This window comes from Corythoichthys intestinalis, chromosome 21 (assembly GCF_030265065.1).
Source record: "Corythoichthys intestinalis isolate RoL2023-P3 chromosome 21, ASM3026506v1, whole genome shotgun sequence".
Lineage (NCBI taxonomy): Eukaryota > Metazoa > Chordata > Actinopteri > Syngnathiformes > Syngnathidae > Corythoichthys > Corythoichthys intestinalis.
This window is the reverse complement of record NC_080415.1, coordinates 30,172,388-30,197,333: the sequence shown is the minus strand read 5'-3', so window position 1 is coordinate 30,197,333 and position 24,946 is coordinate 30,172,388. Positions and strand designations below refer to the sequence as shown.

At 37.0% G+C, this 24,946-nt stretch overlaps 2 long non-coding RNA genes across 2 annotated transcripts; both read left to right on the top strand.

Moving 5' to 3' along the window:
- Positions 1-2,878: 2,878 nt before the first annotated feature.
- Positions 2,879-10,236, top strand: LOC130909391 (uncharacterized). Its single transcript, XR_009061749.1, has 3 exons — positions 2,879-6,589; positions 6,651-6,758; positions 7,753-10,236. It is a non-coding gene; the product is annotated as an uncharacterized LOC130909391 (long non-coding RNA).
- A 10,433-nt stretch (positions 10,237-20,669) lies between these two features.
- On the top strand, positions 20,670-22,333 carry LOC130909793 (uncharacterized). Its single transcript, XR_009061802.1, has 3 exons — positions 20,670-20,803; positions 20,873-20,980; positions 22,109-22,333. It is a non-coding gene; the product is annotated as an uncharacterized LOC130909793 (long non-coding RNA).
- Positions 22,334-24,946: the final 2,613 nt, after the last annotated feature.

Sequence of the window (24,946 nt, the reverse complement as noted above, 5' to 3'; positions counted from 1 at the left end):
TACATTCCTCCTATTTACGACGTGTTTTTCTGCTCGTTAACATTAATAATCAAAATGGTGAAGGCGTGTGTGGCGGTCGGTTGCAATAACAGAGAAGATAGACGGAGAAGATGGAGAGACTTGAAGTTCTACCGGATTCCGAGAGACCCGGAGAGAAGAGAGCGAGATGGGCTGCTGCAATTCGACGAGAAAACTGGGCTCCAAACGATTACCACAGATTATGTAGTAGTCATTTTATATCTGGTAAGATGCATTTAATATATATTTAGAGGGTTTTGGGATGACAACCACAATTAAGATCATTGCTAGGCTAATCGCCAACAACATACACGTATGTATGTAGTGAGAGTGCTATCGCTAAACCATATAAACATTAAAAGCCCTAACTCCATTGACAAACGACATGAAATACATTAGACTTGACAGTGGATGTTAGCAATAACAAAAGATTTTGAATTGAAAATTTCGTAACTCAACTTTCCAAGCACAAGATAGATTCCTGACGAATTTTCGTGGACGAGGACCTGTTTCACCCAACCAGCAACGAAGTATTTATAAGCCTCCGAGCTCTTAAAGTTTTTCAAACTTTCGTGAGAATAGGCTGATTTTGTGTGGACAAGATAGTTGTACATATCAGGGTAGCTAGCAGATGTCAGGCAAATACGGCGGAGACAGCGGGTCGAAAAACATCGATTTAGGCATCAAATATGGATCTGGCGAATGGATAAACTGAAGCTTTTCCACATAACGCCTTTTATGCAACGCATCAAGTGAGTTTACGGCATCCGAAAGCACCGGGTCTTCCATGAACTGCATTATAAATTGCTCGATCAATTGAGACCATTGATAATACAGACACAAAATGACGGACAAGGGGGCGGAACTATACAGCGAGCACGTGATTTTGTGACGTCGGTGGGTAGGGTCTATAAAAACGCATAGTAGAGCAACCCCCTCCCCCCCCAATTTTTTTTTTTTGTGTGTGTGTGTTTTTTGTGCTCACTGTATTTATTCAGATTTAGCATTGGAAAGAGATACATATAAGACGTAAGAAGTTTTTTCTCACTTTTTCCCCAAAATGATTTAAAAAATATATAAATAAATGGTTTCTAAGCACTTCAAATGTCATAATTATGATCAGTTTTAAACATAACCGTCCAACCAAATCATTTTTGAACAAGAATAAAGTACTGTAGTAGAAAAATGCTTGGCTTTATTAAATGCTTCTGTTTATCTACCATAGCTGTGAATCTTGGAGTGACATGTACAATTTCAAACTCCTCATGATCACTTCTGGCATTTATTTAATATGTCTCCAACGTCTCCACACAAACACACATTCATCACAAGTTAAAAATTGACACATTGGTCCGCTTTGATGTCTGCTTCTTTGGCAAGATCAAAGACAACGAGCATCGTTAACTTTTATAAGCAAGTGCTGCAGTGACTGTGAGGAACAAAGGGCTGGGAGAGGGAGGGTGTGAGGCTGTGCGCAGAGCAGAAAGCAAGCCTGATGTGGATTAAAAAAAATAAGGACCATCGCGCACGCGCACATTGCGTTGTTTAAACGATATATCGTTCAGGCATAGTGCTAACTACACATACGATAAGAAAATATCATATCGTCAATTTTATGGCGGAAATTTTGGCAAATTTTCATCTCTTTCCCGACAACTGGCATCCATCTCGTTATGTTTTAGTCTCCCAAGACATGTTTTTAGCACGTCGTGACGTCATCGTCATGAAAAAATCGTTCGTTGACGAATTATTTCAATTATCTTCATCATTGACGAAAACAACACTGGTTGTTTGCAATGAATTTTTTGTTCTAAGGGTGTTTATTTTTTTACTTCCTTTTTTTTGCTACTAAAATTCAACAGTTACAAGTGCGTGAATTTTGGCACATCCTCGTCAAGTTTTTGGAGACAAAAAGTCACTTGTGACCACAAACAAAAAAACTTCGGAAAATGTATTTGCTTATAAAACTATTATATTGTGTGTGTGTTTTCAGGTTGATTACAAAACGCAAAATTTTGGACTGCCAGTTGTTTTTTTTTGTGTTTTGCTTTACACGAAAAGCTTAACAAAAAAGGTTCTGTTGTCCTGGATGAAATATAAATTCACAAAAATCTTTTTTTTCCTACAATGATTTTGACCTCATTCTGTTAAAATGAAACCATGATACAGTATTTTCCTACCTTACCTTTGAAGAAAAAAAAAAAGTTTTCACAACACAAATATCTGGACAAAAAATCAATTCAGTCAAATTTTGTACAGCCCTTTACAAAAACCTTAACGGTCGTCAAAGAGCTTTACAACAAAACAAAATAAACATTCAATTCAGTCAAATTTTATATAACCCTTTACAAAAATCTTAACGGTCGTCAGAGCTTTACAACAAAGCAAAATTATTACTTGATCAATAACAGGCAGGATAAAAAATGGAGGGGCAAAAATGGAATGAGTTTAGGAAAAAAATTAACTCATTTTTTCCTAGATGAGGCCCTTGAAAACCTTTTTTCCTCCATATTACACTTTTATTTGTTTAAAGTTTACAACTTAATTATTGTAGTACTCACAAAAATGTATCTTGTGTCTACAAGAAAATGCACACTTCAGCTCTAAAATTGAACTTTTAACTGCTGAAACGTTACTTCTACTCAACAGAAAAGTACTTGTTTTGTCTTCAAAAAATCCAACTTGCTTTGTATATTTTTTTTTGCCCGCAGGTCCCAGCTACTTTAAAGGCTGCAGTTCACTGTTTAAATGCAGAATATTGAATAATCCTGGCGTCTCCACAGCATCTTGCTGCACCTCTGACTTGTGCAACATATAAACCTCATGTTGATGAATATCATCCTGCACTTACCCTGATGGATAAACATTAAAAAGAAACATTGACTGACTATGGGTTTGTCCTTTTTGGTCGTTTCAACATTAAAAACCATTTACTTGAGTCTTACGAGTCTCAATGAATTGACTCAATAGACGTCCGATTCATTGATTTCAGTCAGTGGCATTGTTTTTATCATCTAAAACCTACAGCGGGTTTATTTGCTTTTGCGTAACAATTACCCAAAATTGAAAGTTAATATTAAACTGGCTATTGCGTCATATCAAAAAAGTTTGCGAATAAGGGAGACCACGCAAAGGGATGAATTACATACAAACAAAAGGTTATGCTTTTAATGGCTTTAAATGTGCATATTAAATTTGTATTAATAAAAAACTTGGGCTGACCAGTGATTACAATTTTTATTGCGATTAACTGCATGAGATTAAATGTGATTAATTCCATCATCATGCAACAAAACCATTAATAAATTCAAAAGTACTCCAACAGTTGTAATGGTCATACCTAGAGATGTCCCGATCGATATGCCGATCGATCGGGTCCGATCACGTTATTTCCAAAGTATCGTAATCGGCAAAAAAATATCGGCCACGCCTTTTTTTAAAAATATATATATATATTTTTTAATTAAATCGTTTTCTAACTGTATTTAACGTTACAGACATAATATGTTACACTCATCCAGACTCTTTAGTTTAGGCTTAAGGTAGGGTTATCAAATTCATCCCGATAACGACAGTCATTAATTTTTTAAAAAATGTATCACGTTAAAATATTTGATGCAATTAATGCATGCGCTGCACGACCCACTCACGTATTGTCGCGCTCAATCTGTAATGGCGCCGTTTTACCTATATAGAGAGATAAAAGGCAGTGTAAAATGAGTAGAGTGAATTTTGGCAGCCTTTGGAGCCTTTTTCGCTAAATTGGCTAAAGCCTTACAATCCCTCTCCCTACAATTAGAAATATCATGGGAAGCAATGTGGGGAAGCAAGGTAGCAATTGATCTTTTTCTTAACACCTTATGTTATTTCCCAACGCAGAGAAGATATATCAATTGGTAGCACTACGCACAGTCATGGTTCCACTTCCCATCATGCATTTGGGCATGGCTACAGTATCATTTACTGAAAACTAAACAAATACACTAGATGGCAATATTTAGTCACAATATACAAAGTCAAAAGTCTTTCTATCCGTGGATCCCTCTCACAGAACGAATGTTAATAATGTAAATGCCATCTTGAGGATTTATTTTAAAAAAACATGATTGGAACAACCCTACTAATTATAGCAAGGTAGCATATAGTATATTAGTGTATATGGTGGTTGTACAAATATATAAATAAATAATAAACAAAAAATAGAGTAAAGTTGTTGTTTTTTTTACTGCATTTGTTTATTTAATACAAATTTTAAAGAAATGAAATGCAAAAGAAACAAAGTTTTTTATCAAGAAGTTAAAAAATGAGGATTTGGACAATTTTTAGTACTCTAAATCAAAGACGATTTGGCTAACAGATGGACAAGCATCGTTGAAAGTTGACTTTAGCTTGAGCTATGCTAGCTTGTTCTGTAGTGATTAATATTTAAAAAGAAAAACGGGTACACACAAACATTCATCTCAGTAGTTAACAACATATTGAGTAAGGGGCTGCATAATACAGGTAGTCCCCGGGTTACGACGTACTCGACTTCGGTGATTTTGACTTTACGATGCTGGAGTCTCGTCCGCTATTTTGTCGTTTTTTTTTTTCCAATCACGTAAACAGTACCTTGTTGTACCTCACATTATCTTTTTTTTTTTTTTTTACTTAATTTTATTAATATGATGTTTTCTGTCCTCACTAAATGTGAAGTTGTTCAGCTTGACAGACAGCAAACAAGGTAACTGTGGTTTTTGAAGCTTTTTACTTCTTTCACTTTTGACATTTTGTAAAGCTGTAACAGTCCGCTATCTTAAATGCTTTAAATGCTAACGTATTTACAATTCTTATAGCAAATCGCTCACACATAACTCCACAAACTATAGCTCTAACCTTAATTACAAATGTATACACAAACATATATTAGCTAAAACAACTTACAGCTTTATGTGGGCCAAACCAGAGCGCAGCTGTTTTTTATCCATGTCAGACGAGTCTGCTACTCAGCTCAGTCATACAAGCTGACAGACCAACCAGACCCAATGCTGCCACCAGAGGGCATTGTATCCTCCGTCATAAAAACAAAATACAAAATTTATGGACTTTTTGGATAGCAATTTTGAGATTTAGGGTTACTTAAAGGGTCAATTCCGATTTACTCGGAAATTGGGATTACCGTGATTTCCTGAATATAAGGCGCACCCGTGTATAACGCGCACCCCAAATTTACTTGTAAAATCTAGGGGAAATTATTGTACCTGTGCTTAACGCGCTCCCTAATTTTAGCACCAATAAATAGAAGAATACAAGAAAACAGAGCTCATGTACAGACACAGAAATGTCATTTTACTGACTGGTGAAACACAGCACAAGCATAGCACATTGGTAGTTCAAAACATTACCGTAAACTGACAATATGTACGATAATAATAAGCTGATAACTTCTTGAACTTACCAGAATCCAGGAGAAAACAAAACAGATGTGACTTTTCTTTTAAAGGCTGCTGTATAACTTGCTCGTTTCAACATGATGAATAAATGTTTCCTCCATGGATTGATACGGTAAAATGAAAGTGAGAACGTAAGTCGGAAATCCGAGAGAGCTCATCGCTGTCGACACGACAGTAACAGTAGGAACTATTTTTATTTGGGTTTAAGTTTCCCGAGGGACAGATATAGTTGACGGACACAGGAAGTCTGTGTTGTGTTACGTTTTTTATGGTCTGAGTTGCGGAGCTGCAATAAACGTTGACTCAAATGAGTTCAAGAAATTAAATTCTGTGCTTTATGAAGAGTGAAAAAAGCAGAATTTAACACGGACGAAATTATTCGGCCGATCAGAGTGAAGTATTACCGAAAAAAAAAAAGTTAATGTCACGTGCCGTAATGGTCGGCAACGGATCGCTGCATACGTTTCTTCAACACAACATGGCTGTGTCAATAAAAAAAATAGTTTTATATATATATATTTAAAAATATATTTGTGTCGCCATCCATGTACCCGTGTATAATGCGCACCATGATTTTACAAGTTGATCTTGGGGGAAAAAAGTGCGCGTTATATTCAGGAAATTACGGTATGCTGCCAGCGTAGGAACGGAACTTGTTCATTACCCGGCGACTACCTGTACTGTGCCGCGATTGGCCCACTGGCTGTAAGTTTAAGATGTGAAATGTGTTGGGTCCCCATGGCAACTAAAGTAACCTCCCTGAAGATGGATTGTAGACAACAAAAGAATGAGTAGACCCAGGGTAAAAAAAATCTCAAGAAGCCATCCCTGAGGGCACACAAAAGTTTGCTCCATTTTGAGATCATTTACAGGTCAATTTGTCCAATTTCCAGGGGTCCTTTGTCCAAAAGTCATCCCTTCATTGCGTAATGCTGTGTTTTTGGCTTTGTGTACTCTTGTGTAAGAAAGTAATTTCCCCCAAAACATGCCAAATTCATTTTAAATCGGCTGGCACACCCCGAAAGGAAGATATTGGGGACGAAGTTGCATATAAAGCAGCGAAGAGGAGAAACTCCACATCCTAAACAAGATGAAGACCGTCCAGATTGCTCTTCTCGTCTTTGTGCTCATCAGCCAGGGTGAGTGTCGTATGTCATTTCAACTGTAACATCTTTATGAAAAACATATTTCGTTGTCTAGGTGAGGCCCTGGTGTGTAACTGCGGAGGAATACATAGTACATGTATATCTACTGAGACCTGCTCAGGTTTCAACGATGTCTGTGCGACTTACCACATGCCTTACACCTGTAAGTAGTTCATTCAAGGGTTTTTATTAGAGATGTACGATAATATCGGTCACTGATAATTATTGGCCGATAATGGCAATTATGACGTCACACAGATAATCCAGATGAAACGAAATTCAACCGATAATGCCAATCCGATAATGATATACTTAATTTAGCCTCCAAATGTGCGCAATCAACAGTTTTGTCGAATTTTGCTAGTTTTAAGGAGGTGTTTTTGCAGTGTAGTAATGTGATATATGTTAGGAATGGCTTACTTTTAAAGGCATTTTTGTGCAACTTGGGTGTTTACTCTTGAAGTAATTGTTGCCAAAATCTTACCATTACACAATGTCATTGCCATTGTTTAGATGTTGGAATTTATTACTTGTTCACATTTGATGTGGAAAAAAATAGCACTAAATTACATTTTTGCACAGTAACATTTGATCTTTGTATACTTTAAAATTTTACATACATATTTGAATAGAATTATCGGCGTGACGTTATCGGTTATCGGGTGGAAGGGGCAGGAAATTATCGGTTATCGATATCGGTTGAAAAATGTATTATCGTGCATCACTAGTTTTTATACTCACAAAGGCATTTGTTGTAGATGCATCTAAATACAATTAAAAATATTTTTTTCCTCCGGTGATTATTATTTAAATGCTTTAATTGCACTTTTTTCTTCTCCCAAAAATTTTCTTAAAAACAACAACAAAAGAACCCCCAAAAACCATTTGGTAAAAATTCACTTAATTTTTCATGAACTTTTTTCTTTGTAAAAATTATTATTTATTTTCTTTCTTTTTGCAATGAAATGTTTTTTCCTACGTAGATATACCTTCATTCTCTCGCAATTTTGTGTTGTCTGTCATTTTTTCCTCAGATGAATAATACCTGAGCCTTGCAGTTTTACACATATTCATTGTCCTCTTAGGGGGAAAAAGCCACTTAATTCTGTAATAGAACAAAATAAAACTTTTTTGGAATAAATGTTTTGTTCCCTCAGCTCTGGAAACCTATAAAGGCTGCGCATCATGGAGTGATTGCTTTTTGAAGTCCAGCTCCGAGTCAGCTACCTGTTGCTCGTCTAGCTGGTGCAACTGATACGAGTTCCTGTTCATGAATGGCATGGATTTACTTTACAAATAAATGAGTGGAGAAAAAAGTACTGTAAAGTTTTCATTCATTCATCTTTCTGAACCGCTTATCCTCACGCAGGTGCTGGAGCCGATCCCGGCTAACAATGAGTAGGCATGGGGTTGCCAAGGATGTAGGATGTAGGTAACGCGTTACTACTGTCAGTAATCTGTCAGTCAATCTTGTCAGTAATCTGTCAGTTACTGGCCAGTAATCTGATTAAAGTTAGTTTCCTCGGTGCCTGTGCGTTACTATTTTGTTGTTGCCTCATACTGTATGTAGAATGAAGAATATTGTTGTCATGTACGCTGAGCATTTGAAAAGAAAATACTGCGCTTGAGTTTGGGAGTGACATCACATCTCACGTTTTGTCATCGGGGGGTAAAAAACGGGTCACGTGTAAAACCATGTTGCCTGTGCGCGCGCCGTCTGCCACGGCGGTCAACAACATAGCCTGCTAGCTATCAGGATGCTAACAGTAAAGGAGCAGGAGAGATACAACAAACGGCTGCATTTGCTCACTGGAGATACAGCCATTACTTCACATATCCGTCCAGTAAAGATGACAAAAATATCGCCGTGCGTTGCAAACTCTGTGCTGGCTCAGAAAGACTGTCGACCGCTATATACTCGACATCCAATTCAACAAGGAAGCACTTGGAATTACAGCACTACATGTCGCGAAAAAAAAAAGCCGACAGGTAACGAGACAGCCAGCTCTTCTACAGGTTGTAACCAGCCTTTATAATATGTGTAATTATGTACATTTTTATAGTTAGAGTTTGTAATTATAGGCGGAGTTTTACATTTGTGGGACTGGGGGGAGAAGCATGTTGAAGACTGAAACGAAAGTCAGAAGTTTGGACACACATTTTGCGTTTGAAGACATCAAAACTATGAACGAACATGTGGAAGGGCAAAAAATGTGAAATAATTGAAAACAGGTTTTGTTTTCTACATTCTTTAAAGTATCCACCTTTGAGGTGTCTCCAAACTTTTGGCCAATGCTGTATGTATGTATATATATATATATATATATATATTAGGGCTGTCAAAATTATTGCGTTAACGCGCGGTAATACATTTTTTAAATTAATCACGTTAAAATATTTGACGCAATTAACGCACATGTCCCGCTCAGACAGCATTCTGCCTTTTGCTAAGTTTTACAGCAAGGCTGTAAAAAAAAACAAAAAAACAACAACAGCGAACTCTTGTGGTCGCTTTGCGACATGGTTTATTTTTTTCTTGCCAGTTCATATGGCTGCACGACGTCTCGGGCTGAAGCCTACGTTGTAATGTTATGCTTATATGATCCTTGGACAAGATTTGTCCGTAAGTATGGTTGTTGTAAAGAATGTACATATTATGTTAGTAAACGAAATGTTCTATTTTTTGTATGAGACTCTACAAAACAGTAAAAGCGCAAACTATGTGGCGAATCAATCATTCGAACACTTTCATTAAAAATGGACTGCACATCTATCACCGTTATTTGCAATTAAAGAGATATTAGTAAAGTAAAAAGTAACCGGTATAAAAGTATTTTATTTGTTTGTCTTTGCCCAGTGTGTTTGTTTGCTATTGAGCAAGACTTTCCTGCACTACATGCAAAGTTAATATTAAACTCGATTTGGCCGAGACGCCAGCCCGGGATAAATCAAGCCACTTTCACACATACAACCAGGTTTATTCCCGGGACAATTCCCCATGTGGTAAAGCCATGACACGGCTAAATACTGCGTCACCTTAAAAGGGAATTTACCAGGATATAAGTGAAAGGGGCTTCAGGCAACTTTTTTTACATACAGTTTGAAACGTCCAGGTGGCTATAATTAATTGAAAATAATGTACTGTTTTCTGCTGAGTGTGTATAGTCACCAAGTTGGCATTGTCCTGGTAGATGCTACAATATGTGCTCAACTGGCAAAGTTCAATTGGAATAGTTGGAAACCTTTATTTATTTATTTTTCAATTTTCCAGACGAAAACATTTTTAGAAAATGTCGACGACACGAAACTACACGAAATTAGTCTTGAGTTTTCGTCAAGAAAAACAAAACAAAGACAAACACAAATTGAGATCACAAAAATATGACTAATACTAATCAGTGTTATTGTCCAAAAGACTAAGGGCTGCCAAAAAAACAACACTGTTCAAAACCTGTGCCATTGATCGTCAAAATCTTAATTTTTTATTCTTTATCCATCAAGGTAAACAATTGATGACATACATCAAAAGTTGCAAAAATCAGTCCCGCAGCAGGAACGTCTAGACCCATCAGTTACCCGGCAATACGCCGGTGCAACGCAGCCTTTAAATGTGACGCCACTTTTGGGGGAAACAAAACCTATACAGAAAACATATCATGTTAGAAGAAAAAACGTTTCATTTTTCCAAGACTAAAAATTAAGCTGAGAAAATATCTTTTCTATAAGTGAATTGGACATCTCACGTTGTCAATGGCAGGAAATGAGTTAATTTTGGGTCACTTTTATGCCATTTTAAGGTATTTACGGTTCAATTGCTGTAAATTTTGGAACATTTCAGGCATTTCCAGCCTAGTTCCTGTTGATTTTGGGGCCTTTTCAGGTTAATTCCTTGTATATTTGGCAGTGGCGTTGGTGATGGGGTGCTGAGGGTGCTGCAGCACCCCCTGGAGTTGGGGAGGAGAATAAGTATTTTCGATAGATTCTTTTTTGTTTTTTTAAATAAATCAAATAAAACCTCGAAACAATAACATACAGTGCTCCCTCGCTACTTCGTGCTTTAAAATTCGCTCAGTCCATCGTGGATCTTTTTTTCAATTAAAAATAGATAAATAAATAAATACAGATGAGCTGTCCCGAGCTGCCTCACGCTCGCTCCCTCCCTCCCTCTCTCTGCTTTTTGACAGACGGTTAAGCTTTGATCTTGGCAGAGACTCGACCTTCAAAGTGCCTCATGCGTCATTCATTGTTTAACTTGTTAAACAATTGCTGTGGCAACTCACTGTGTGTAAGTGAGCAGCTGGAGCGGATTTGAGTGGACGCTAAATGAAGCATTTAGTAAAACTTTTTTTTTTTTTTTTTTAACTTTTTCTTTTTTTAAATGGATAGGGTGTTTACTTTTTTAAGTCTGTGGAATGATTAAATGTTTAAAACTTATCATAATTATTACATTCAAAGAGCTTAAAAACATTTATTGAAAAAAATATATATATACATATATATATATATATATATTACATATATACATGGCGGAAAACAGACAAGACTGAAAAAGCAGTTTCTGCTCTTGCACTCCTCTTTAAAATAAACTGCTGTATTTTAAGCCAAAAAACTGATGTGTTTGATAGAACAATATGTCTACATGCTGCCATAGCAGATTCATGGCGCGTTAAGCCCCCAAACTATTTTTAATTGGTCCGTTTTACCCTGGAAACCCCCGTTTACAGACGTCACGCAACCGCTTTTTTTCTTAACTCAGCCATAAAAAGAAAGGAAGTCATTATATTTATTATTCAAAATACCTGTCATTTTTAGCTTAGAATCGTTAATTGATGTGTAATATTTCGTTAAAAAACAAAAACAAAACGTTATTCATTTTTTCACCTGCATATTTTAAACTTTTAAACAAACTGTCACAATGAAAAAAATTGGTGTCTGTAAAAAAAGTCACGGTTGTCTACCTCATAACTATCGCTTAATTGTCTTTTTTTGTTACTGTCACATTTTTCACCGTCGCAGTTTTTAAGCACTTCAAATGTAATAATTATGATAAGTTTTAAACATGTTACTGTCCCACCGAATTTTTAAACAAGAATAAAGTAGAAAAACATTTGTCTATATTAAATGCATCATTGAGTGAGTCCACTCAAATTCACTCAAGTTAAACGATGATTGACGCATGTGGCGCTTTGAAGCTTCGACTTCCAGGCATCTGTGGCATGAGCAAACCTTGATGTCTGTCAATCATCCTTAACTTTAATAAGCAACTCCAGTGCACTGCCTGACCAACAAAGAGCAGCAGGAGGGAGAGTGAGACTACGTGATCGGCTCGGGACGGCTCATCTGTATTTATTCATTTTTTTAATTGGAAAAAAATCTGCGATAGACTGAGGGCGCAACGTTTGAAGCGCGAAGTAGCGAGGGATCACTGTACAACAATACTTCAATGAACTACTCACCTAAAGAAATGGAAGTACGAGTGCCACAGACATCACTGTCACTGGAACAAGTTTCCATCCCTCGCGGACACTGATGAGTTCCTCCGCAGGCGCACCTCAGCGCCTTACCTATGCATAGAAATATTTTTTTCATTAATCTCTTTTCTTATGAATGGAGCGCAACACACTCACCCTGACCCATCAGTAAAAAGACGAAAAGAGCAACGATCGCAGTCTTCATGTTCTTCTGTAGTACCTCCTCTGTGTAGCCTGTTTCATTGAGCATGCGAACTTTATACTACCCAATATTGGAATACTGACGTTAAATCGAGTTTAATATTAACTTTGTATGGGAAAGTCTGACTCAATATCAAACAAACACACTGGGCTAAAGACAAACAAATAAAATACTGTTATAGCGGATACTTTTTACTTTCCTAATATCTCTTTATTTGCAAATGACGGCAATAGACGTGCAATCCATTTGACTGAGAGGGTACGAATGATTGATTCGCCACCTGATTTGCGCTGTTACCGTTTTGTAGATACTGTACAGGTAGTCCCCGGGTTACGAACGAATTCTGTTCCTACACTGGCGACATAACCCGAATTTCCGTGTGAATCCAGAACCCTTTAAGTACCCCAAAATCTCAAAATAACTATCCAAAAACATGTATTATACGTTATTGTACTGTCCTCGCCAAGATAAGCTAAGCTAAGTCCTAGCTACACAGCAAGCTAAGCGCCCAAATGATGACGTCAGACGTCCGTGTGGTTTGCTGACTTTATTCCGTCGCTCATGACACCATCACTTGTAGAATGAAACTAAAATAAAAATGAAATTAAATCAGTTTCATCTTGAAAAACAGCAATTCGGATTTGCGTTTATAACTAGCTTCTGATACAGCAATTAGAGTCCACACAAACGATTAGCATGTGTCAGTTTTCTGTCCTACCTAGTGGTGAAGTAGACATCGCATCCTTTTCTGACTGAATATTCCAGCGGGAATATTTAGAATAATACGTTGAAAATGAGCGTTTTTTTTGTTGTACAATTCACGTCTTTAGTAGGGCAAACTGAAACTTCGCTCACCATTTGAGCGGTGCTGTCCGGCGTTTCATGGTCCACATCTTCAATCCTTGGTTCTGGGCTTGAAAAAAAATTCGTATATCCATCTTGCATCTTCTGTTGTTTTTTGTTTGTTTGTTTTTTGTTTTGTTTTTTGGTTAAGCTAATCAAATGACCGTCTCGTTACATGATATGTTCGAAAAATGATCTTGACCCATAATAAAAATATATTTCATTTTTGTCATTTGTTTCATGGCTTTACAACTACTGTAGACAGCATTTTACCGGGAAAGTCTTAATTTTAAATTAATATATTGGAAAGTCAATTACATGCAATGACATGTTTGGCCACCGAGGGGGGGGGTATGCCCCTGGCCCACCCTTAATCTCCGCGTATGTGCGGAAGTACTACCTTATGCCAAAATAAAAGCATCCATCACACAACAAAAGAACTATTTTTAATTTGTCTGTTTTACCCTGGAGACCCCCGTTTACAGATGTCACGCAACCGCTTTTGTTTCAGCCAAGCCATAAAAAGAAGGTAAGCAATTATATTTATCATTTGAAATGTCTGTCATTTTTAGCTTATAATCATTAATTGATGTCTAATATTTAGTTTAAAAAAAAAAACGACTTTAAAAAATTATTCACTCGCATATTTAACTTTTAAACAAATTACCTCACAATGAAAAAAATGGCGTCTGTAAAAAAGTCACGGATATCTACCTCACAACTATCGATTAACTGTATTATTTTTTTTTACTGTCGCATTTTCCCCCTACAGTGCCTTGCAAAAGTATTCGGCCCCCTTGAATCTTGCAACCTTTCGCCACATTTCAGGCTTCAAACGTAAAGATATGAAATTTAATTTTTTTGTCAAGAATCAACAAGTGGGACACAATCGTGAAGTGGAACAACATTTATTGGATAATTTAAACTTTTTTAACAAATAAAAAACTGAAAAGTGGGGCGTGCAATATTATTCGGCCCCTTTACTTTCAGTGCAGCAAACTCACTCCAGAAGTTCAGTGAGGATCTCTGAATGATCCAATGTTGTCCTAAATGACCGATTATGATAAATAGAATCCACCTGTGTGTAATCAAGTCTCCGTATAAATGCACCTGCTCTGTGATAGTCTCAGGGTTCTGTTTAAAGTGCAGAGAGCATTATGAAAACCAAGGAACACACCAGGCAGGTCCAAGATACTGTTGTGGAGAAGTTTAAAGCCGGATTAGGATACAAAAAGATTTCCGGAGCTTTAAACATCTCAAGGAGCACTGTGCAAGCCATCATACTGAAATGGAAGGAGCATCAGACCACTGCAAATCTACCAAGACCCGGCCGTCCTTCCAAACTTTCTTCTCAAACAAGGAGAAAACTGATCAGAGATGCAGCCAAGAGGCCCATGATCACTCTGGATGAACTGCAGAGATCTACAGCTGAGGTGGGAGAGTCTGTCCATAGGACAACAATCAGTCGTACACTGCACAAATCTGGCCTTTATGGAGGAGTGGCAAGAAGAAAGCCATTTCTCAGAAGATATCCATAAAAAGTCTCGTTTAAAGTTTGCCACAAGCCACCTGGGAGACACACCAAACATGTGGAAGAAGGTGCTCTGGTCAGATGAAACCAAAATTGAACTTTTTGGCCACAATGCAAAACGATATGTTTGGCGTAAAAGCGACACAGCTCATCACCCTGAACACACCATCCCCACTGTCAAACATGGTGGTGGCAGCATCATGGTTTGGGCCTGCTTTTCTTCAGCAGGGACAGGGAAGACTTAAAATTGACGGGAAGATGGATGCAGCCAAATACAGGAACATTCTGGAAGAAAACCTGTTGGTATCTGCACAAGACCTGAGACTGGGACGGAGATTTATCTTCCAACAGGACAATGATCCAAAACATAAAGCCAAATCTACAATGGAATGGTTCAAAAATAAACGTATCCAGGTGTTAGAATGGCCAAGTCAAAGTCCAGACCTGAATCCAATCGAGAATCTGTGGAAAGAGCTGAAGACTGCTGTTCACAAACACTCTCCATCCAACCTCACTGAGCTCGAGCTGTTTTGCAAGGAAGAATGGGCAAGAATGTCAGTCTCTTGATGTGCAAAACTGATAGAAACATACCCCAAGCGACTTGCAGCTGTAATTGGAGCAAAAGGTGGCGCTACAAAGTATTAACGCAAGGGGGCCAAATAATATTGCACGCCCCACTTTTCAGTTTTTTATTTGTTAAAAAAGTTTAAATTATCCAATAAATTTTGTTCCACTTCACGATTGTGTCCCACTTGTTGTTGATTCTTGACAAAAAATTCAAATTTTATATCTTTATGTTTGAAGCCTGAAATATGGCGAAAGGTTGCAAGGTTCAAGGGGGCCGAATACTTTTGCAAGGCACTGTATATTTTAGATGATAAATAATCGATCCAAGCAAATAATAATAAAAAAATAAATAAATAAACGTTTAAAAGGGTAAATATATGAAAAAGAACATCTTGACGTCTGCGATTATTGCATCGCGACCGTTGTTATAGTATCATGTTTCACCCCTAAAATCCCCCCAAAATTCGGCTGTGGCCATTCACATCTGTGTCTTGACACTCGCCGATACATGCTACATGGAGTTTTTGGACCGAAAAGAGGTCAGCACGTGATAATACCTCGTTAAAATCATGGCGTCTTTAATTATGCTCTCTCATGCTCTCACCTCCAGTTAGGGTTTTGCTGTTGAAAAAAATATTTTTTTAAAATGCCCTCCTGTTCAAAATTTGTCACCCCCCCTACCCCCCCAAAATTGAGATTTTAAGCACCATATGTTTTCCGCCATGCGGAAAACACTCATGTTACTTGAAGTTCCGCTCTGAGACCCCCAATTTGGCCACATTTCAAAATTGTCCGATATGCATGGGTGTCATTGGAAAGCTTAAAATCTCAATTTTCTCGGGGAAAAAAATTTTTGGACAGGAAGGCATTTCTAAAAAAAAAAAAGTTTTTTAAACAGCAAAACCCTATCTGGAGGTGAGAGCACGTGAGAGCAGAATTACAGACGCCATGACTTTAACGAGATACTTACTTTGTTTCAATCCAAAAACTCCATGTCGCATGTATCACTGAGTGTCAAGACACAGCTGTGAATGGCCACAGCTGGATTTTTGGGGGTTTTTATGGGTGAAACATGGTAATATAACAAGGATCGCGATGCAGAAATCGCAGACATTAAGGAGTGGTCGACAATGGCGCCACCAGGGGGTGGCCAGGGGTGGCCACGGCCACCCCTATAAATTGGTTGGCCACCCCACTGGCCACCCCGCTTGCCAGTATATCGTTAGATTGTTGAAGCATCAGTTATGCATTTCATCCCAAATGAATGCATTCATTTTGTTTTGTTAAATGTAGGGCTGTCAAATTTATCGCGTTAACGGGCGGTAATTATTATTTTTTAATTAATAACGTGAAAATATTTATCGCAATTAATGCATTCGCAGTACGACTCCTTCACGCATTGCCGCAAACAGCCTACAATGGCGTCATTTTACTTCAATACAGAGATAAGAGGCAGTGTCAAGTGAGTGGAGTAGATAAAAGCATTCTTTGGGGCTGTGCTTTTAATTGGCAAAAGCTTTGTCATCTCTCCCACAGCAACTATAAATATTGTGGGAAGCGATGTGGGGAAGAATGACAGGAGTTGATCTTTTTCTTAACACCCTGTAGTGTACCCAATGCAGAGAAAATATAGCATTTGCAGCCACCACACACAGTCATGGTTGCACCAATTCCCATCATGCATTTGGGCAGAACAGTTAAGTCGCTACAGTATCATTTACTGAAAGCTCAACAAATACACTAGATGGCAATATTTAGTCACAATATACAAAGTCACATTTTTGCTTTAAGAGTTACAAGTCTTTCTATCCGTGGATCCCTTTCACAGAAAGAATGTTAATAATGTTAATGCCATCTTGTGGATTTATTGTTATAATAAACAAATACAGTACTTATGTACAGTATGTTGAATGTATATATCCGTCTTGTCTTATTTTTCCATTCCAACAATAATTTACAGAAAAATATGGCTTATTTTAGAGATGGTTTGAATTGCAATTAATTACAATTAATTCATTTTTAAGCCAAGATTAACTCGATTAAAATTTTTAATCGTTTGACAGCCCTAGTTAAATGTACACCTTATGCCTAATATATACATAACACAATAAAACAGAATTGGAACTCAAAATGTTGACTGGAGAGTTAGGGACTATGCACATCAAATCATTAGTAACATCAAATATTACACAATACACCAAAGTATATCAGTAGTCGTGTCGTAATGTCTTTCTGATAGTTCTCCCCTGGCCTTTTTACTGCAATAATATAATGAAAACCTGAAATTATGGCTTTTAGTCTTGGCCACCCCAAGATTTTAAAAACAGCGACTGTCTCTTTGCAAATGAGGCAGTCACAGTTGTTGCGTATTTTAGTGAAGAAATAGTCCAATATCCACATATCCTTGAAGCGTCGGCCGTCGCAGTCAACTTTCTTTTTTTGGTTGATTGTCACCATTTTACAAAATTGGAAGTAAAGGGTGACATGGGGTAATGTTGCTTAGAGTGCTGCTGCCTTTTAGTGGGTAAATGAGGAGCAGCATTTAGTGTGTAAGCTACTTCATACGCTGGTAGCAGTACTGCTTACCAATTTATTAAGTCTATGTGCGGGCCAGATGTTATTGATTTTATGACAGAGGCTGGGGGCCGGATGAAATTTGACCACAGGCCGCATTTGGCCCCCGGGACGGACTTTGGACATGTCTGATATACACAGTCAAATTATCACGCATTGTCACGCATTGCTACAAAGACGGCTAATTTCTTATTCGCTCTAAAATGCGAATATTTATTGCCCGTGCATGCCAAGAGGCGAACGCTGCCCCCTGCTGGTTTAAAACCGTAGGTACAACAGTCTTTTCATGCTGAAACGTGTGTGTATATTTTCCACAAACACAACGAAATAAGATGAAACATTTTAAACATAGGGTGAATCAATCTGTGGACACAACAAAATATTAAGATAACTATTTTAATATTATTTAATTAATTTATTCATTCATCTTCCATGCCGCTTATTCCTCACGAGGGTCGCGGAGGTGCCGGAGTCTATCCCAGCTAACTACGGGCAGTCGGCAGGGGACACCCTGAACTGGTTGCCAGCCAATCGCAGGGCACAAGGAGACATACAACCATTCACGCACACACTCATACCTACGGACAGTTTAGAGTGTTCAATCAGCCTACCATACATGTTTTTGGGATGTGGGAGGAAACCGGAGTTCCCGGAGGAAACTCACGCAGGGACGGGGAGAACATGCAAACTCCACACAGGAAGGCCGACGCTCGGGAGTGAACCCTTGATCTCAGAACAGTGAGGCAGACGTGCTAACCACTCAGCCACCGTGCCGCCCTTAATTAATTTAAATTATTATTATTAAAATAAGTTTTGAAAACGAATTCAGAGACTTAATGTACTTTAAAAGTGTTGAAATTACATAAAATGCACATATTACTTGTATTTTTGGTTTTAAACATATTGTACGTCTCTCACAGAATTACATTTAAAAATATGTGGTGTTAATGGCTCTCTCAGCCAAAAAGGTTATCCGACCCCCGGTCTATATAGATAACTTTGTGCGCAGAAAAAATATACCATTGTTTTAAAAAAAAAAAAAAAAAAAAAATCACAAAAATATAAGCAGTTACTCACAATGTTGCTCATTACTTGAGTATTCTTTTCACCAAATACTTTTTTACTTGTATGTGAGTACATTTTTTTTGGATGACTACTTTTACTTTTACATGAGTAATATTATTTTGAGGTAATGCTACTCTTACTGTATTAATTAATTGTAATTGTATTTTTGTGTTCTGTCAATTTTATATATATTGAGTGTTGTTCCAAATCTGTTGAACACTTTCAAAACTCTTTCTCGGGTGGGCTAGTATAAGAACTTTTAAACATCAGCGGATTTTAAAGGGCGGTCAAGGGGGGCAGGCCACCCTGGTGGCCGAAAAGTGTCATTGCATGTAATTTATTTTCCTATATACGTATATAAAAGTTGTAAAGCAATAAAATTGCAACAAAATTAATGAAATGAACAAAAAAATATACTTTTAAAATGGGTCAAAATTGTTTTGCGAGCACCTTAGACGGTCATTTGCTTTGCATATAATTAAAATTTTAAAAAAATTAGTAAAACAATATTTTTTTTAAATGTTTTTTTTCTTTGATCGAAAATATTTTTTGTGATTGAAGCAACTTTTTGGGGGGATTGAATGATTTAGACACAAATGTCCTTATCATAATATGGCCCAAACACAAAAAGGATTGCTTCAATCAAAGAAAACTTTTTCAATGGAAAAATTAACTGTTCAAATGCTTTTCAAAAGTTTCAAAAGTTTTTCAATCTCAAATATTTATTTGCATTCATAAACTTTTTCTATGATTGTTTTTTTTTTTTTTGACTGAATTGATTTTCTTTTTGAAAATCTATATATTTTTTTTGAAGCAACTTATTTTTTGATTGAATAATTAAGACAAAAAAATTCCCAGTCAAAATGTGGCCAGAAAATTAATCAACATTACTTCAATCAAAAAAGTTGCTTCAATTAAAAAAAACAAAAAACTTTGCTTCAATCAAAAACAACTTTACTTCAATCCAAAAAAAAAAAAAAAAAGAATCGAAGAAAAATAGCTTTCACCTGCATTATTTTTTTTTTTTTAGTTTTTTGAGTTTCAAATTTATTTTTGCATTCAAACAATTTTTGGGGGGATTGAAGCTACTTTTTTTTGGGTTGAAAATATATATTTTGATTGAAGCAACTTTTTTTTTTTTTTATTGAAGCAACTTTTTTAATTGAATAATAAAGACACAAATCTACCTCCATATGGCTCCGCCCGGGGGATACAATTTTTGACTGGGGTGACTACATTGGCACGACACCGACGGGCGTATCATTTTCAATGAATGATGTTCTTGCCGAAACGTATTGCCTAAGTTGCCTGATTTAGATTTCCCCTCAAGAATGATGGGAAAAAAACGCTCATTGTCAACTTATTATTATAAATATTCTTGTAAGTTAATTTTATTGCTTACACTGCATTATGGAGTCATCAACATGTTGTGCCCCCCAGCCCCAAAAATCAAACTCCGCCTAAGCTTTTAAAGTGTTGAAATGAACTCTGTGGGAGTTGAATTAACAATCCCAAATTTGCAGTGAACTATCTATATTTGATTAATTTTTGCTACTTTCATAATGTTCGTGAGTTTAAATGAATACAATGGCTGCTGTAGACGGGGATAAACAAAAAAACGAATGTTACGAATATCAAATTGGTTCTAGTCAAAATGGACTGGACGTCTTTCACCATCATTGGCAGCTAAGGAGGTATTAGTAGAGAAGGAAAAGTATTGTGAAATGCAGTGTTTATTGTATTTTTTTTCTTTAGCCCACCTTGTCTGTTTGCTGTTGAGTAAGAATTTCCCGCACTACATGCAAAGTTAATATTAAACTGGATTTACCGTCAAACTACGAATCTTGGGGATAAAGTTTACGTGCTCGATGAAGCAAGCCACGCGTAGGAGGAACTGCAGAAGAAAATGAAGACCGTCCTAGTTGCTATTTTCGTCTTTATACTGCTCGGCCAGGGTGAGTGTTTCACGCTCCATTGACAAGAAAACAGATTTACTGTATGAAAAAACATGTTTCTTTGTGTAGGTAAGGCTCTGAAGTGTGTCTGCGGAGGAGAACGTCAGTGTCCACAATCGACAGAAACCTGCGCTGGTGACAATGATGTCTGTGCCACTGTTTTTCCCATTGGTTCAGGTGAAGAGTTCACCCAAGTATTGTTACTGTATATTTTAATAATGAGTTGCAGGTAGCACAGAGGAGAAAATAAAAAATATCCAGATTAATTATTTTTTTATGTAAGTATAACAAAACTTAAAATGGTTATAAACGTTTCAGATTTTACACTAGATGCACAAAAATCACCAAATGCAGAGATAATCACCTATATTTTCAGGATCAATAGCAACATTTAACATATCATACAAATTTTTGCCCATAGCAACTTACATTTTTTTTCAAGCAAGTTTTTTTCCATTGTATTCAGGTTTCAAAATGCATGCATGGTACAAAAAATATAATAATTACCTTAAATCCTCGAACAAATCACTCCTGAGACAATCCTTCCTGTTTGTATGCTGTACAGCTGTTGTAGTTCTTCAAAAATCCAAGCCTAAATCCGGCTTGGAAATGAGCGTGCGCTGTCTTCGAATGACTATTTTTAAATGAAGCTCGGCCCCCTATGGTAGGACGAGACGCAAAGAATGACAAAGTGTTAGGTCAATTGAGTTTTGAAGTCTATGAAACATGATCTTTCACAACCCTTTTCTCTTTCAAATACAACTTTTTACAAATTTTTATTATCATTATTTTTCCCTTAAGTAAATATAAATTCACATACTGTAAATCAGGATGGTAAAATTGACAGCCCGCAGGCCGGAAGCGGCATGCCAGAGTGTCTAATCCTGCTTGACAGGCACAGTGTAGCTCGCTCATACTGTACATACAAAATCACGTGATTTTATTTTGATACTGGCGCCATAAAACCAAAAATTTGGGATTTGTGCACAATTGCTCTTGGCTTACTTTCGTGTCCGCGGTTACATTCGTTCATTCGCCCCCTCCCAGTCAAAATATATTGGACGTCTAACACTGTCGATGGCAGCCAATCAGTTAACAAGGAAGTCACTCAAAAATGCCGCAAAACCAACTCATTGCCTGCCATTGACAACAATAGAGGTTCAATTCAGTAAGATTAGATGCACTGGCTGTGAATGGTCATCTTCCAGTGCCACTAAAAAAAGTAATTTTCTCAGCTGAATTTTTATTTTACTTTCGGAAATTTTTTGTAACATGAGACATTTTTTACATATTCCCCAACCACAGGTGCCACTAAATTCAAAGGCTGCAATACATGGAATGAATGCATGAGATCGTCTGATACCACCCATGTACGTTTCTGCTGCACGACTGATTTCTGCAACCGTCTTCTTTGATGGATCAAAAAAAATAAGAAGAGTGAAATAAAAAAAGTGTCAAACTTGCAACCCCGTCCACCGTTGGCATTGAAATGATGTTGGTTTTCTAAAATAAAATTGAGATAAAATCAGAGTATGTTCACTGTTTTTGTTCCTCCTTTTTTCAAATACTTTAAAAGTAAATAGATTTGTTTTCCCTTTTCCAATTGATAAATCTATTTGATTTTGTTTTTTTTTTTTGGTGTGTTTTTCTTCCGGAATAAAGAGGCTGCAGCTAAAAGCAGTTTCTGCTCTTGCACTCCCTTTCAAATGAAACTGCTTTATTTTAAGACAAAACAACTGTTGTGTTTGATAGAACAATATGTCTATATGCTGCCATAGCAGATTCATCGCGAATGAAGCCCCCGAACTATTTTTAATTTGCCCGTTTTACCCTGGAAAACCCAATTTACAAATGTCCTGCAACCGTTTTTGTTTTAACCCAGCCATGAAAACAAGGTAAGTAATTTTATTTATTTTTCAAAATGTCATTTTAGCTTAGAATCGTTCATTGATGTCTAAAATTTAGTTTAAAAAAAACGACTTAAAAAAATTATTCACTTGCATATTTTAAACTTCTAAACAAATTACATCACAATGTAAAAAATGGCATATGTAAAAAAGTCACGGATATTTACCTCCTAACTATCGCAAAATTGTATTTTTATGTTACTGTCACATTTTACCCGATATGTTAGATGATAAATAATTGATCCAAAACAAAGAAAATTGGAAAAAAAACAAACAAACAAAAAACGTTTAAAAGGGTAAATATATGAAAAACAAAATCTCAACCACTCCTTGATATCTGCGATTTCTGCATCGCGACCCTTGTTATATTACCATGTTTCACCCATAAAACCCCCAAAAAATCCAGCTGTGGCCATTCACAGCTGTGTCTTGACACTCAGTGATACATGCGACATGGAGTTTTTGGATTGAAACAAAGTAAGTATGCGATAATATCTCGTTAAAGTCATGGCGTCTGTAATTCTGCTCTCGCGTGCGCTCACCTCCAGATAGGGTTTTGCTGTTTAAAAACTTTTTTTTTTTTAAATGGCCTCCTGTCCAAAATTTTTCTTCCCCCAGAAAATTGAGATTTGAAGTTTTCCAATGATGTATCACACATGCATATCGGACAATTTTGAAATTTGGCCAAATTGAGGGTCTCAGAGCGGAACTTCAGGTCACATGAGTGTTTTCTGCTTAAAATCTCAATTTTTGGGAGGACGACAAATTTTGAACAGGAGGGCACTTTAAAAAAAGATTTTTTTAAACAGCAAAACCCTAACTGGAGGTGAGACCATGAGAGAGCATAATTAAAGACGCCATGATTTTAACGAGATATTATAGCGTGCTGACCTCTTTTCGGTTCAAAAACTTCATGTCGCATGTATAACTGAGTGTCAAGACACAGCTGTGAATGGCCACAGCTGGATTTTGGGGGGATTTTATGAGTGAAACATGGTACTACTAGTATAACAAGGGTCGCGATGCAGAAATCGCAGACATCAAGGAGTGGTTGAGATGTCCTTTTTCATATATTTAACCTTTTAAACGTTTTTTTTCTTTCAATTTTTCTTTGTTTGGATCGACTATTTATCATCTAAAACAACCTTGATAATAACGTATGCTAGGCCGCGGGCGCAGCACATTTGTTCCCGGAAATAATTAGCCCCCACACGAGCTAAGATGACTGGAAAACAGACGTTTTTGGAGATATTTTTACGGCGAAAAGGGCACCTGACGAGCTACAACCTCGAAGACCCACGAACTGCGAAGGTGTGGATTCCTGACCCGTTTGTGAATAAACCGAGTGACTCAAGCATGTCTGTGCAAAAGGAAGATCAACCTGTAGAGATCGCAAATGACGGCGACCTTATTAAACGTACATTTGAAACAACAACTCTACCGAGGTTCTGGATTAAAGTCATTCTGGAATATCCTGACATCGCTACAAGAGCATTGAAAATCTTGCTACAATTTCCAACATCGTATCTTTGTGAAGCGGGCTTCTTAATTAATGTTTAACGACAAGGCGAAGTCGTTAATGGTGAGAGCGGTGTGCAGTTGTTGTGTGCAGCTTACATGGCAGGATGTATCTGAGACCTTTTCTACAAGTCCTTCCATGATCAAACGTAAGTTAATATTCCTTTCTTTCAAGAAAGTTTGTAGTGTTTACTTTGGAATCGCTGCATTTGCAAATTTTGCGGCTATGTTTACGTTGCTCGCATGCGCAGAACCGCTTTGTTGCAATTTTTGATGGGTTGCAAAATTTGTCAGAATACCGGTCCGTGAAAAAAAGACCCAAATAACACCGGTCTGTGGTGCAAAAAATGTTGGGGACCCGTGATCTAAAATATCGGGGGAAATGCGACAGTAACGAAAAAATACAATTAATCGATAGTTATGAGGTAGATATCCGTGACTTTTTTACAGACACCATTTTTTTTCATTGTGACGTAATTTGTTTAAAAGTTAAAAATATGTGAGTGAATAATTTTTTAAAGTCGTTATTTTTTAAAACTAAATCTTCGACATCAATGAACGATTCTAAGCTAAAATGACAGACATTTTGAATGATAAATATAAATATAATTACTTATCTTCTTGGCTTGGTTGAAACAAAAGCGGTTGCGCGCTGTCTGTAAACGGGGGTTTCCAGGGTAAAACAGACAAATTAAAAATAGTTCTTTTGTTGTGTGAT